The sequence below is a fragment of the Anser anser genome (genome assembly GCF_964211835.1).
Source record: "Anser anser genome assembly, chromosome: 12".
Taxonomy (NCBI): domain Eukaryota; kingdom Metazoa; phylum Chordata; class Aves; order Anseriformes; family Anatidae; genus Anser; species Anser anser.
This window is the reverse complement of record NC_139733.1, coordinates 21144033-21157925: the sequence shown is the minus strand read 5'-3', so window position 1 is coordinate 21157925 and position 13893 is coordinate 21144033. Positions and strand designations below refer to the sequence as shown.

The following is a 13893-nucleotide window of genomic DNA, read 5'->3' as shown; positions in this document are numbered from 1 at the left end:
CCTTGGTGTTGCAATGTACTTTATAATAAGTGAATGACACCAAAATTCCCTTTCATTTTGAAATTTGTTTTGGAGTTCTAATGTTCTTCTGTTTTCTAATTTGAAACTTCCCTGGCTTCATTTAAAGAAAACTCTCCAGAATTTTCCCTTTGATTTATCTAAAAGTATAAAGGAACTATTTTCCCAGAATCACTTTTTCCTATCCATAAATTAAAATCTCTCTATCCTTCTGCAAGGCAAATTCAGCCTGACAGCAAAATTTCAGTCTTAGAAATCCTTTAGAAATCCTTCAGAAATCGTTAACTTCTTAGATATTTAACTGTTTTTCCACACCACGTTTCAAAAACCTCAGGTGTCACCTTCACCCCCAGGTGTGCAGTCAGCAATGTGCAAGGCACAGGCAGTGCACAGCAATGTCCCATTCCTCTCTCTGCTGCAGAGATTAATACCTGGGATGACAAAACATATGAAAAATTACCACCTGAAATGCGATCAGTCCACATATGGAAATGCAGGAAATTCAGCGTGTGGTGCTGGGAGCAACGTGCGGTGTGATCCAGCTGCCGGGGATGGTTCCTCATGCAATGAACCAGGTGGAATCTCCATTCCCAGGGATCCGATTCAGTCGTGGTACTTGTGTTCCCTGTTTCTGGGGACATTTGACACTTGTGTACGAGAAAGGTTTATCAGCTCCAAAGCAATCAGAAGAAAGGTTTTTTTCATTTATTACCGGCACTGCCTCGATATACTTTTCCCCCTTTTGCTTTCATTCCAGTGATTGAAATGAACCAACTCTGAATTAATTCTCAAGTTTTGAGAGATTTAGGTTAATTGTTTTCAAAGCAGTGTCAGAGGGAAATGTTTAGCTGTGGCAACCGCTTTGTTGCTGTGTGGTGGTTGTCTTAGAAACTTCCCCAGGATGAAACTTTCACACAGATGAAGGATCTTGGTTTCTGAAGAGCTCCATAAAAGGAAAGATCACAGGTGTCATCTTTAAACTCTTCTCATCTAGCATCACTTTACAATGAATTTTTTTTAAAGGTTATTTTCTTTTGGATATCTCCTTTGTACACCAGGCCTGATCTGAAGCATTATTTTTCAGTCAGCAGAAAGATTTCTCCTGATTTCAGGGGGACTTGTTCTCCACAGGCAAGACAAGGCCTCAGGGTCTCCCCTGTGAGCACGGTGGCCATCAGGCTGGGGGCTCTCATCTCCTGCCCCACCAGCCACTGCACTGCCTTGGCACACTCTGAATTATGCTCCCTCATCTCCTCTGACCTTTCCTCTGCTTTGGAGGAAGCCTCTCTTTTGCAGTTTCTGTCACCAAGCCAACGCTTTTGGTCTTTCCACCTTCTGGTATTTCATCTTTCTGAAATCTCATCAGGAAAACAAACAAACAACAACAACAACAAAAAAACAGAAAAAAAACATTTTCAGGTAACTATTATACAAAAGAAAAAAGGAAGATATTAACTATATTATTTTTTTTTAGCTTCTCTACTAATAAAATTGCATTGTAATGTTGTTTAAAGTCAATGGAGCTGGAATCTGCAGGGCTGAAAGGCTGGAAGCAAGTGTAGGATTTGCTCCCCTGGTGGCTGCCATACATAAGCTAGCACAACTTTCTGAGCTGAACCTTCACATCTCCTTTAGGAAAGTTTTACCATATGATAAGTAAAGGTATTTGGGATCAGGACCTTAAGGTCTAGCAGGTCTGGTGTAAATATATATGTATATATGTCTATGTATTCATAGAGAGAGAGAAAGGCATCCAAAAAGTCATGTAGCCTCACCATGGGTCAATGCTGGACTCGTTATATTCTTCTCAAGTGTTAAGAAATGAAGTTATTCTTCAGAGGAGTCCTCTGGGGCTGCGCTAATTATAGGGACCAGCAGTATGAAGTTCAATCCACAACACTCTGAGGAACACATAATTCACTTGGAAAAAAAAAAAAAAAAGCCTTTTAAAAGAAAAAGCAAATATTCAGTTTGAGCTCTATGGTGCTACTACATAAATGTCTTATATAACATATACTTTAATAGGCAGGTGTTAATGAGCAAGGTCTTGAAGACTGATCTATTCTCTCAAGATAATGGCTGCTTCAGAAATAAAACCTTTTAGCCTGAACAGAATGAAGAAGCTTAAATCTTGAATGTATGTGGAACTGCATCCTATCTGGGGAAGAATAAACCCAGACGGCAGCTCAAAGCTTAACAGATTTATATAATAAGTATAACATATTGTATAATACAGAAACTGGGAGGTGTCTGGGAATTATTCTGCTGAAGTTATTAATGGATGGAGTTAGTCATTTTCTACCAGGGAACTCAGAACAATTATAACTGATCTATCTAGATTATGATGTTTTGTTTTTCCTTGCAAGGGTATTTTTGAATCAAAATATGTAAAGACGGTTTTCACATAACTCTTTAAAAATGAACCACTCCAAATCCCCAATGCATGTCACTGCAGCAGAGCTTGTGCAAGTAGGGCAACAGTTACAATTCAGCACAAAAAGCAGGTGTGACAGGCAGAGAAAAAATATAATCAGTATGAAAAGCAACTGTGGTTTGTTAGTAAAACTGTTACTGCTAACTTAATTAAAGCATTATATTTTTATTCCCATTTTTAGGTGGGTTTCTTCTTAGTAATCTCAATCCCCCTTTAATAATTTCAATTATCTGAAGAAATACTGAATAACCTAGCCCTTAGTAATAACAAAGATAATGTCTTCCATCTGTATAGACTCTAATTCTGAGGGATTCTCAAGAGATTCTTCAACTTTATAAGCCATAAATAAATGAATCGTTATTCAGATTATATTTGCCTGGGCTGTCACCACTGTCCCTGAGCTCATCCTGAGGAAACAAAATTAAATAAATGCCTTTACATCAAAAAAAGTCTGAAAGCAGAAAGTCTGAACATACAAGATTTGCATGACCAAAGGGTTAATAAAATATGTTGCAATATAGAGGCAGCAAACAAGATTGAAGACAGTGCTTTGAGTACAAAGCTGTCTTTGCTCCATGACAATAAAACAAACAAGGTGATTTCAGCACAACTAATTGTCAGAGATAAGAAACAAATGTCAAGAAGGGAGGTGAATCTGGTGCTCTGCAGTGAATCTGACACACAGAACATGTTAAACACCTTACCTGCGTTAGCAGCTGAGATGTTTCTTAGCACAAATGAGATCAGTACAGAGAGATTAAACCTCGTTTGCTTAGGAAAGAGTTGTGGATGTGGTTTGTATCTAAAATACTTAAAGTCAAAAATGCACTTCAATAATGGACCAAAAAAGAAAGGTTCAATACACTTTCCCCACAGGGTTTTCCTATTTTGAATGGAGTCTTTTACCCAACTCCAGAAACAAAAAGAAACATAAATCAGAGAGTTGTGTAAATAAAGCATTCACAAATGTATGTTTTCTATCGTTAGCCAAACCACTCATTGTTGAAAGTATTCCTGGGAGTACCATTTTATCACAGCCTAAGCAACGTATTTGTACTACACAAGCCTGCAATAAGTACTTATTAAAGTCAACTATACAATGTATTAAGTGGAAACCATTTATAAATATAATCTGAGAGTTAAATGCTATTAGTCATTTTGAAAGTACTGATAGAGCCTCTTACTAGAATGATTAGAGATATTACTTATCCAGCCACTTACTCAGGAATGGAAGTGCACGATGGAACAGAATTAGCACTGCTACGCTCAGTAAAACCTCTAATATTAGGCAACATTTGTCTACACGTTGGACGACAGGTTTGGAGCCAGTGATTGTATTTACAATACATTTAATGCATGCAGGCTAACGTCAGGTACAGCTGTGGTTTAGCTATTCAGTTTAGGACATTCAGTCTCATTCTGGTCCAAGTGGACTCCCGATACACATACTGTCTATACACAAGAGATGCATTGGGTCCCAGTTGGACTAAAGGGTCCTTTTCAACTACTGGTCATTTTGAAAGGTCTTAAAATATATTGGTTATGCTTGCATATACCAAATTTAAATAATGGCATAAAATGCATAAATGGCACAAATCTAGAGATGTTGCCAGAGTCTCCTTATGTGGTCTCTCTGCAAGCTTAAAAACACACCAACCAAAAAAGAAATGTAGATCAGCAAAAACATTGCATTTTCCTGCTCCTGTTTGCACATCTCAGGGGGTATGCAGCAAGGTTTAAATATTATAAGTGAGCAATGTGGGAACTGAAAATAATTCCAATTTTTAATGATGTTTCTGTCTGTTCCAAAGCCAACTGCTGGCAGTGAGCGTGAGGAAGACAGTATTTTCCTCTGTAGAACTTTTCTTCAAATGCAGTGAAGAGAAACAGGAGGTTAAAATAAAAGTTACAAGAAAGCACAGCAAGACAAGGAACAGCGCAGGAAGCAGCAATTCCCCATGGGCTGTGAAATGAAAAAGGCTTACTAATTCATAAACTGAAGGTGCCTGTGCTTTAAAAGAGAAAACTAATGGGACCCAGGCTTCAACTTTTCCATTTTATTAACCATGTGATGTGCTGTGGGCACGTAATTTCTGCAGTCTGGAATTCACCTGGTTCCTCAGCTCTGTCTTACAATCCCTGCCAACACCTCGAGATAAGAGCGCTGCCCAGGGACAGGCGCAGCCGGCGAAGGCTCGCATCTGCAGCGGGAAAACCCATTTCATCTCCTGCAGGGCTGCCAGGGAGGAAAGGGGTGGGAAGGAGCAAGCAAAGGGAAACAGAGCGGTGATAAAAGGGGAAGGAAAATAGGTTCCCTCGATACCCTGCTATTTAATTTCTCTTTTTAAAGAGCTATTATTATTATTGTTGCTATTATTATACCGTGTTGTGATAAGACTGCTATCCTGCTATGACCTCGGACCAACTGAGTGAAGTGCTCTCCATTCACATGCACCTTCTGTATCCTGAGGATAGGGTTTGAAATAGAAAAAGCATGTGGAGTATAGGAAGTGTTGTTATCACCTTTCTACAGATAGAGACACAGAAATAAGTGCAGAGAGAGTAGAGGAAAATGTGTTAGCAGCATGAATCAACTTCAAGTCTCCTGGGTCATAGTCTTGATGCTTTTTCTATGACAGTTCAAAATGTATAAAATTTGCTAGTGATGATTTCCAAGAGGAGAAAGGATTATTCATTACCTGCCATGTTATTAAATTCTTTCATAATCATCACTGCCACAGAGCAGAAGCGTGCTAAATATATCCTTAGTCTGACCAGCTGTAGCAGTTCTTATGTTCTTAATATCGCTGAAGATTGACAACATCAGAAATAAGATATTTCTTCTCGGTTTGAACTGTTATTAATTTTTAACTCTGGCTTCCAAATGAACCATATGATGAGATTATAAACTCTTGTGATTAATTATTTGATTTCTCTTTTCTAGTTTGTATCTGAGATACAATCATGAAGTGCCGTATTGCTGCAAAAGAGGAATGGCCGGGAACAGCTACAGGTGATGCCTCGGTTTTTCGGCAGGTGATTTATAAAGCCTTCTAGACAAGGTAGTGTTAGCAGTAAAAAGAAGCTCTCCAGGGAAGAGTAAAGCCAGAGCAGAGAGTGGAGAATTGAAAGATGTAGTAAATAAAGACTATTTCACTTAATTATGCTTCTCAGTTCAAGGACTGGTTCCCTCCACTGATGGCACATGTTAGAGCAGGTAGAGAGGGGCACGTATAGAAGCTTGGAATCATTGAGGTTGGAAAAGACCTGTAAGATCATCAGGTTCAACCATTATGTGGCACCTGTTGTTTCCTGAGGATACGTCTTTAAAAGAACATACGTAATTAAGACAGTGGTAGCTCTTCTGGGTGAAGACCAGCCCAGTTTACATCAGCATAAGAGGAGTTGCCTTTAGGATATTGCTTTGCTTATTTACTCCTTGGACAAAATATATGGCAACACAGTTTAGACAATAAGGTAAATAATTGCATTCCCAATTAGGAATGTTTTTGAGCATTTTTATGCATTGTCTTGCATGATTAAACATTGCTGTGACATTTAAAACTGTTGGTGTGTGCTGCTTGTAAAAGTTTGCTACTTAAATGCAAATTGAGACCTTCAGGCTCAATTATAACTAATTATTCAAAATACTACCATTAATAGGTAAGAGTAAATTATGTGAAAACTAAAACCTGGATCTGATATCTAAATTTTATAGAGTATGACTATAGCTTTCAGAGACTTCTGTCGACATAAATTTACAGTACTGAATATTCCTGGATATACTATAACTGATTTGCGGTGATTTTGCAGTAGTAATATTATGTTCCTACTGATAATTGCAGAGGCATAATGCAGAACAGATGTATTTCAGTTGATCACATTGGACACGTGTTAACATCTATCTGGCAAAAAAAAGGGGGTGATTTTTAGGAGCTGTGCTACAGTGGGGAGCAAGGGGAACACTCCTGATTTTATGGGACTGGTTCAAACTCTAAATACTGTCAAAGCTCTTTGCAAGGGTGACCCTTATCCCTGCATATTAGGGTATGGACAAGCATCTCACTAGGAGGAGCAGTTGCAACTTTAAAGTAACTTTAAGACAGCTGTATAGAGATGGACTTAAACTATTTTGAACTTGACCTTCGGTGAGTACATAATCTTCAGCACTTATTTTCACTCCGTGAACTACTGTCACCTTTCCAGTGGCCCACAGACACATGGCTTCTCCTGCTTAAGGGAAAGCAGGAGAAACTGGGCTGAAGTCACCAAATGTCAAAGCCTGGTGAAATTTGGGTGACTTTAATCGAAAAAAAAAAAAAAAAAAAAGAAAAAGAATTAACATTCCCAAAGACCTGAAAATTTCCAATTCCGCTAGCTGGAAAGACAGTCCTTGAAATTATTTTTAAATGCCCCTGATAAATATTCAAAGACACGTACTTTACTCTGAACTCTTCAGTTACAGAGTTTATAAGTTCTTCATTTTTTTTTAGTTTTACTTAGTTTACATAAATTTGGTTCTGTATATATCTAAAACTGGAAACAAAGCTTTCTCTAGGAAGACACAAGCCAATATTTGTGTGTCAATAGCAAAGGCAGGCTGAGTCTAATTGCAAGAGAAATTTTAGCGATTTCTCTATGTTAATATGAAATCCTTGTTTTTTTGCAATATTGCAAAGCTGATAGAGAAAACGAACTGACATAATCCAATTTCATATCAGGAGCTGACTTATAATTTTAGTAAAACAACATTTACTAATCTGTTAAGTAAGTAACTGATATGATAAAAAATATGCTTAATAAGATAAGACTTCGTTTTGCATTCAAGACTGCCGTATCACATCAGGGAATTGTAGTCTCACTATCACTCTCCAGAAGCCTTACAATTTAAATGAGTTTAGGTTAAGTAAAACAAGATATACTTAATGATTTTACAGCCGTTTCGGTCCAGCAACATTAGTGTTATCAGTCAGTCCCCCAGCAAACAGGTAATGTGCTCATTTAGTACTTTCCACACCTGACAAATGGCATGTATTACAGTGCATGAGTTTGCTCTGGGGATATCGCCAACTTTTTCCTGGTCTAGATATAGGAAGTCATTTGCTTCAGACTTGTAGCCTTTTGTTTCCATATTTTCTCTTTGACAAGGAGCTGGCACCATATGCTTTGGATGGAAGTCGATGTCTGCAATATGCCAGTTTGGGATGGTATCCACTCCGTCTTCATTCATAATTGTTAAATACGTGGCTCTAAACCCAGATGCATGAGGCTTCACATCTCTTGTCAAATTTTCTAGCTAAATATGCTCTAAATATATGCATGTCTCTTTACTGAAATCTAAAAAGACAAAATTGTATCATTATATATCCTGAATGCTTTTGTTAACCTTGTTGATGACCAGGTTTTAGAATCCAGCTACGTCTCTGGCATCAGTAATATTCATGGCAATTAATTTCACTAATTATTCAGCATATATGGAAAATTCCTTTTTATCCACTTAGATTGTGTCAATTTTCAATGATCTCTTGTTTGTACAAGCTGAGACAATGAGAACATTTTTGCTGTCATTCGTTATCTGACATAAAGTGGATAGCCTTGCTTTTTCAAATGCCTTACTAATTCCTATCACTGCGCAGAAGTTGTTTTCATAGGAAAATATCAGCAAGTGGTCAGCAAACCTTTATTCTGTGCACCTTCTAGACTAGGAATTTGTCTATAACAAAAACGTATGTTGTGGCTTATCTTATATATCCTTCTAAAAATGCACTGAATACGATTCTCATTGGGGATGCCTGTAAATATGCTGTTGGACAGATGAGGAGGGATCCTCTCCTAGCAAAATAATAATCCTGAGAGCCTCAGGGAGGTTCAAGGAATGCATAACACTTTGAACGCCAAGGTAGGGGAGCAGCAACCCCAGCCATAGCTAGCTGTGCACAGCTGGGAGCAGCCAAACCCTTTGGCATTTCTGCCAGAGCTGGGCTCGTGCTGCGTGAACCCAGAGGACCAAAGCACACGGGAAGGCTGGGGCAAAGTCCTGGCCAGCAAAGGCAGGCTCCCCTGGCACGCTTCCTGTTGTAGGTAGCTGTCAAACAAGGCTGCGGAGAATTGTGAAGGTTATGTTAGATTACGAAAATGAGATGGGAGATGGTAGTCGTTTTGTCAGATAAATAAGTCATAATTCCTCTAAGAGAAAGGAGTCTAAGAATAACTCAACCTAGAGCTGAGAGAGGGAAATGCTAATGAGTTTAAATCAAAGCTTATTTGCATGCAAAAAAAAGCAAACTCTTTAAGTATTAGCTCTGTAAGCTGTACAATAACCTCTTGGAGACACCGGTAATGTGTTTGGTTTCAGGAAAAGACTCGGGGCTGACAGCCCTGGAGTCTGCAGAGCTCTTTGCTCAGCCAGGGGATGCTGCAGCAGCACAGGACGTGGTGCAGGATGCATCCTGCGGCCTCACGGGCGCTGCTGCACCCCTGGGGCTGGGCACCCCGAGTCATCACAAATAAGCCTGGTCTCTGCCACTGTTTACCCTTGTATTCTGCCTTCCTGCCTCGGCATGCATTTTTAATTAGACGCACTCCAATCCTTTCCCTGCTTGCTCACACTTTAATTTGGGAAGCGCAGTTTTCATTAGCTCTGCAAATATCCACTGTTCTTTGCAAAGTCAAATCTATTACTTGCAAAATAACCTTGCTTAGTCCTGGTTATCAGTTATACCAATAATACTGCGCTCTCTAATTAGTCCAGCTGTTAACTGTTCAAATTCACTTGACTTAGCTGCATTATGTAGCTCTGGCTCACCGTGATCAGTGCTCTCACTTGGCAGATATTTGCTCGCAGAGGAAAGGGCCTTTTCCAAGCTGCTGGAAGAGGTACAGTTTTTTTTGTTTTTTTTTTTCCTTCAAATTTCAGAATGATCTTGTCTTGCAGTTTGCCATTTTCTTCGTAATCCCACTGTAATGTACTGCCTATTTCTAACGCTGCTAAGCCTGCCACCTGTAACAAACAGGATTTTTCTGTCTTCAATATCTCTTCAGAGTGACTTGCCTCCAATGAAATCCACAAGTGCTGTAATCTGCCTTTCCAGCTCTGGGCCACGCTCAGCTCCTGGCTGAGGAATTCGGGTGGCTTCATTTTCTGCCTGGGGTTTACTCACTCCTGACGCCCTGTAAGGGCTGAGTGGCACGTGGGCATATCAGGGGCTGTGCTTACGGCTCCAAAAGCCCAGCAAGAAGAAGTCAGCTGAGAACTTTGGATACAGGTAATGAAGGACTCAACGCATGTCCTTCGTAACTGCCAGGCTTTATCTACCATTTTATATTTAAAGGGTGTTCTCAGAAATACTTCTTTTGTATTAACTTCTCTACCCTAAGCATCAAATTGCAGTATAACCTTTCTTATGGACTGTTTCTGAAATCCCACAGGCTATTTCAAAGTCCAAAGCTTTTATTAAACTATCAAATTATGCCAGAGTGATTCAGTGAAAAGAAACTGAAAAACAGTAAAGCACCAGGTGCGTCCATACCTTTTGCAATGAATTCCACATGGTTGTTTAATTGTTAGCTCCAGTGTTTACATTCTAAATGTATTTTTATCTTCTTTGTAAAGTCATTTAAGTAAGTCCTAAAGTAGGAAAGGGCATGTAATTTTGGCTTCGAATGGAACATTTTGTTCAACTCATAAAGATTGCTTAATTGCTATTTTTAAGTCTGTCAAAAGCTGAGGTAAATTTTCAGGTCAGGGTAATCAAAACTTTTCTTAAAAAAGATGAAAATAAACTGCAATTTTTATTTTATTTTTTTTATTTTTTTCCAAAGCTGCCCCTGTAACTTTTCTCTTAGAAACAAGAAGCAGTGTAAGTGTGCATGGGAGGGTAGGTGTGACAGAGGAAGGCTAGTTCTCACCCCACTTCCATTGCTGCACAGTTTCACAGCTCAGAACCTGCTCACAAAATGAAGTGCTGCTTGCTGCGAACACACGCTCAGCATTTGTTCCCTGGGACCTACACCCGCACTAAGGAAGGCACAGGCAGCGTTCACAAAGGATGTGGGCAGGTAAGGAACGGCATTGCAGACCCAGGGTGCAGACCAAAGATGTGCCATTCTCCAGAAAAATGTTATGAAAAAGCTTTATTATGCAATGTTAATAGTTTTTGAATGAAGGGTGGTTTCACATCCCTCCTAGTCCACAGAGAGACCCCTGTAGCTCATACAGAGACCCCTGAACTCTGCTCTGGATAACACAGGTCTGCAGCCCAAACTCTGGTGGTGATTTGTGCCTACAATCATTAATTGTCCTTCAGAGGTGACTGAAGCCACCTCCCAGCCCACCGGGACCAAGGCAGCTCTGACAGCTTTCTGAAAGATCGGTACAGAAGGTGGAGGAATTGGGGATAATCAGTGACAAGTTTAGAGAAATGCAAAAATAAGCACTTGGGATATTTACGAATCTCAGGCATGTTAAGCTCAGCTTCAGATATCAATTTGGCAGAAGTAAATATTTTTTATCTTTCTTTGTTAAATTGGGTTAGACTATCCTTTGCAGAATAAATAATTTATTGAATTTACATTCAAGTATTTCTTTTTGTATTTGCCTAGATAGGGGTAAAACAATATTTGCTGCAACATCTTGCAAGAGCTGCTGGAAAGTTACCCTTGCAATAAACAAACAAACAAACAAATAAATGTATATTAATCAGGAAGCCTGATTTTCAGCAGGGACAGACTGGCTTTGTAAGCAGACATTGCACTCAAGATTGTTCAGAATTTAAATCCAGGTTTGCAACACATTCTCACTTTGCTTTCTGGAAAATATAAATGAAACCACAATTTTCCAGTGTAGTAAGATGCAATTTCCCTTGCCTTGCAAGAACCACAATCCAGTGAGAGTTCAGATTGCTAATTCCTTACCTGCAGCTATAAATATATATATATATAAAGATCTTTTAATACTTCCACATTATGTAGGATGCTGAAGGAGAAAACTCAGTGGGTAACATCTCTATGTGCTTTCCTGCAGACTCCTCTGGTTATGGCAGCGTGATTGTTAGGTGCTGAGAAAGCATTTGACATGAGAGAATGGCTGTTCTCCAACAATTTCAATTTCATTCCCACTCTTTACGTGGGTCAGAGTGCTTTATACCTATCTATTTGAGGCTGTAAAGACCCCGGTGTCATCTCCTCGTATTTCCCACTAGACCAATGTGAGAGATAAGAAAGTGTGCTTTCTCCTTTGTTGTCCTTCAGGATCAAAGGTTTTAATGGCTGCGATTTGGATTGCCGAGCAGCACAGTGAATTATGCATCTAGAAAGCTGAAAATAGGATTTCAATTATTTGCAGGTAGTATATAGATTTTTTATGACTGATCCTAATAAGCCCTCCTTAGCATTTGACAGGCAGAAGTGTGTGCATTTTTACCCGAGGAAATCAAATGAAGGAAAGAAAAGTAATTTGATTATACATGGTGGGAGGTAGTTGAAAAATGGACACGTAAAGAACTATATTGTAAATTGGGCTAGATCTGGTACAAGATGCAGGCAGCTGAGCAGTGGCTCTCATTACTCCTGCCTTCCAGGTATCTCTGCCTTGGAGAAGACCGCAGAAGCGACTGTGCGGGCTCTTCCTACGATACATGAAAAAATAGCGGACACCTGAAGGTCAGGTATGCCCTGCATTGTTTAGACAGAAATAATATGTGAATATCAGCTTGCAGCACAGGCAGAGGATCTTGAGTCTGACTGCTGAGCAGGAAAATTCATAAAATAAACAGGCTCAGCAGGCCCGTAGAGAAATCAGAGCGGATCAGCACAGTTCAATCCGCGGCCCTTCTGCGGCTCGCTCGGGCCTGCAGCGCGGCGGCTCCTGCAAGCCGGGGCCTTGCTCTGAGCGCTGGTGGGTGGTAGGGCTTCATCCCGGGCTCCTGCCGCCGCCGTGAGCATGTGCCGGGCTCGCTGCTGAGCCTCTCAGGTTAGCAGCTGCCTGCCTGGCACTGGGAAGAAGAAATGAGTAAGAAAATATCTGCCTGTAACGGCTCTTTATTGAGGAACAGCAGGAACTTTGCCTGCTGCCACGCGGGGAGCCAGGCCCTGGGCCCCGAGGGCAGTGCTTCAGGGCAGAGCACTGAACTTGAACGTTCCGGGTCTCCTGGCTGGGGAAATCTTGCCTTACCAAAGCCAGGCTCCAGGGTGGCAAAACAGTGGGTGCTTTCTGACCTGATATATCTAGGGCTGGAGCGAGGAAGGCACCGTAAGCTGCAGAAGGCAATTGCTCAGCTTGTAAGGAGGGTGACGGATACACCCCGCCGTTAGGTAGGGTGATAAGCTGTGCACAGCCATCACACAGCTCAAAGGAGTGAGCGCAGAGATGCATCTTTTTAAAGACATATCTTTGCTCTTCATACACTCCCACACAGAAGCAAAATGCCAGCGGGGACAAGCTGTATTTCTCTTTTATGTAAGATAGATGCTTCTGTGGTCCCTGTTACCTAAGCGTCTCAGCACCTCATAAATCTGTCGTTTGTTTCACAGCACCATATTAATTTGGTATTATGGGGTACAGAGGCACCACAGGGATGAATAACACAAGCAAGTCTGCACAAGGGGGCTGGAATCCACCAAGCGGGGAATTGGTCCCTCAGTTCCTGGCCACCAGAAACACTCCCTGCTTTCATCCTTCTCCCAGGATCTGATCTGCTTCTGCAAAAGCACAAATGCTTCAATTTCTTCCTAACTTTCTCTCTGTAAACTTCTAATATTTTTCCATTAGCTTTACAGTTTTAAAGTTTATTTGCTCTAGAAGGGTAAAATTACGTGCCTCTTTCGTTATATGCCTCATCTAATATGAAAACAAAATATTTCACTTTGCTGCTAATTAATCACTTTGTTACCACAGACAAAATTTAGTGTTTCATTAAAAATAAAAGCTGGGAAAATGTCATAAATGCCTTTGTAGCCCTCAGAGTCACAATATACCTCTTGGAATAGAATGGTAATACATTTAGATCAGATGGTGGTGTCCACAATTTGGTACTTTATGGGACAAAATGTGCAAGTAGACCTTTTTTTTTCTTTTTTCTCAAAAGAGGTTGTCTTTATGATGCTCTTTGTGCATGGAGATAGGGGAGGCACCGGTCAGCAGAGGCAGCTCCTCTGCGAGGCCCTGGGGAGGGCTGCCAGCCGCCGCAGTGTTAGCACACGGCTTCTGAAACAACACCTCCAGCCCGCCTCAGCAATACCCCTACGCTCATTAGTACAACAAAGGAATCGTTTCCAAACGTGGTATAAATAGCTAGGATTACACAAAGCCTGCCTGTATTCCAGCCTTCATAACACAGCACTTTGTCAGTCACTTGCAAAACACACCTGTGAGCGTCATCAGGCACAAGCTCAGTAAAAGCTGACTGTGTTTTCTCCAGACAACTCAGGAGATACGGCTTGTG

General features: G+C 40.5%; 2 long non-coding RNA genes across 7 annotated transcripts in view; one reads left to right on the top strand and one right to left on the bottom strand.

Moving 5' to 3' along the window:
* Nucleotides 1–13893, top strand: part of LOC310880019 — a 42481-nt gene that overhangs the window by 22397 nt on the left and 6191 nt on the right. For 2 of the 6 annotated variants that reach the window (XR_014571329.1, XR_014571332.1), the window contains exons 3-7: nt 5397–5929; nt 9494–9717; nt 10382–10510; nt 12031–12117; nt 12983–13445. This is a non-coding gene — a long non-coding RNA (uncharacterized lncRNA). Of the gene's footprint in view, nt 1–5396; nt 5930–9493; nt 9718–10381; nt 10511–12030; nt 12118–12982; nt 13446–13893 lie in introns of those variants that run through there. The other 4 variants (XR_014571327.1, XR_014571328.1, XR_014571330.1 and 1 more) reach the window with 3 other exon arrangements.
* On the bottom strand, nt 441–9332 carry LOC310880020. The gene is made up of 3 exons (XR_014571333.1): nt 9258–9332; nt 1794–1938; nt 441–1376 (listed from the first exon to the last, which is right to left on the bottom strand). It is a non-coding gene; the product is annotated as an uncharacterized lncRNA (long non-coding RNA).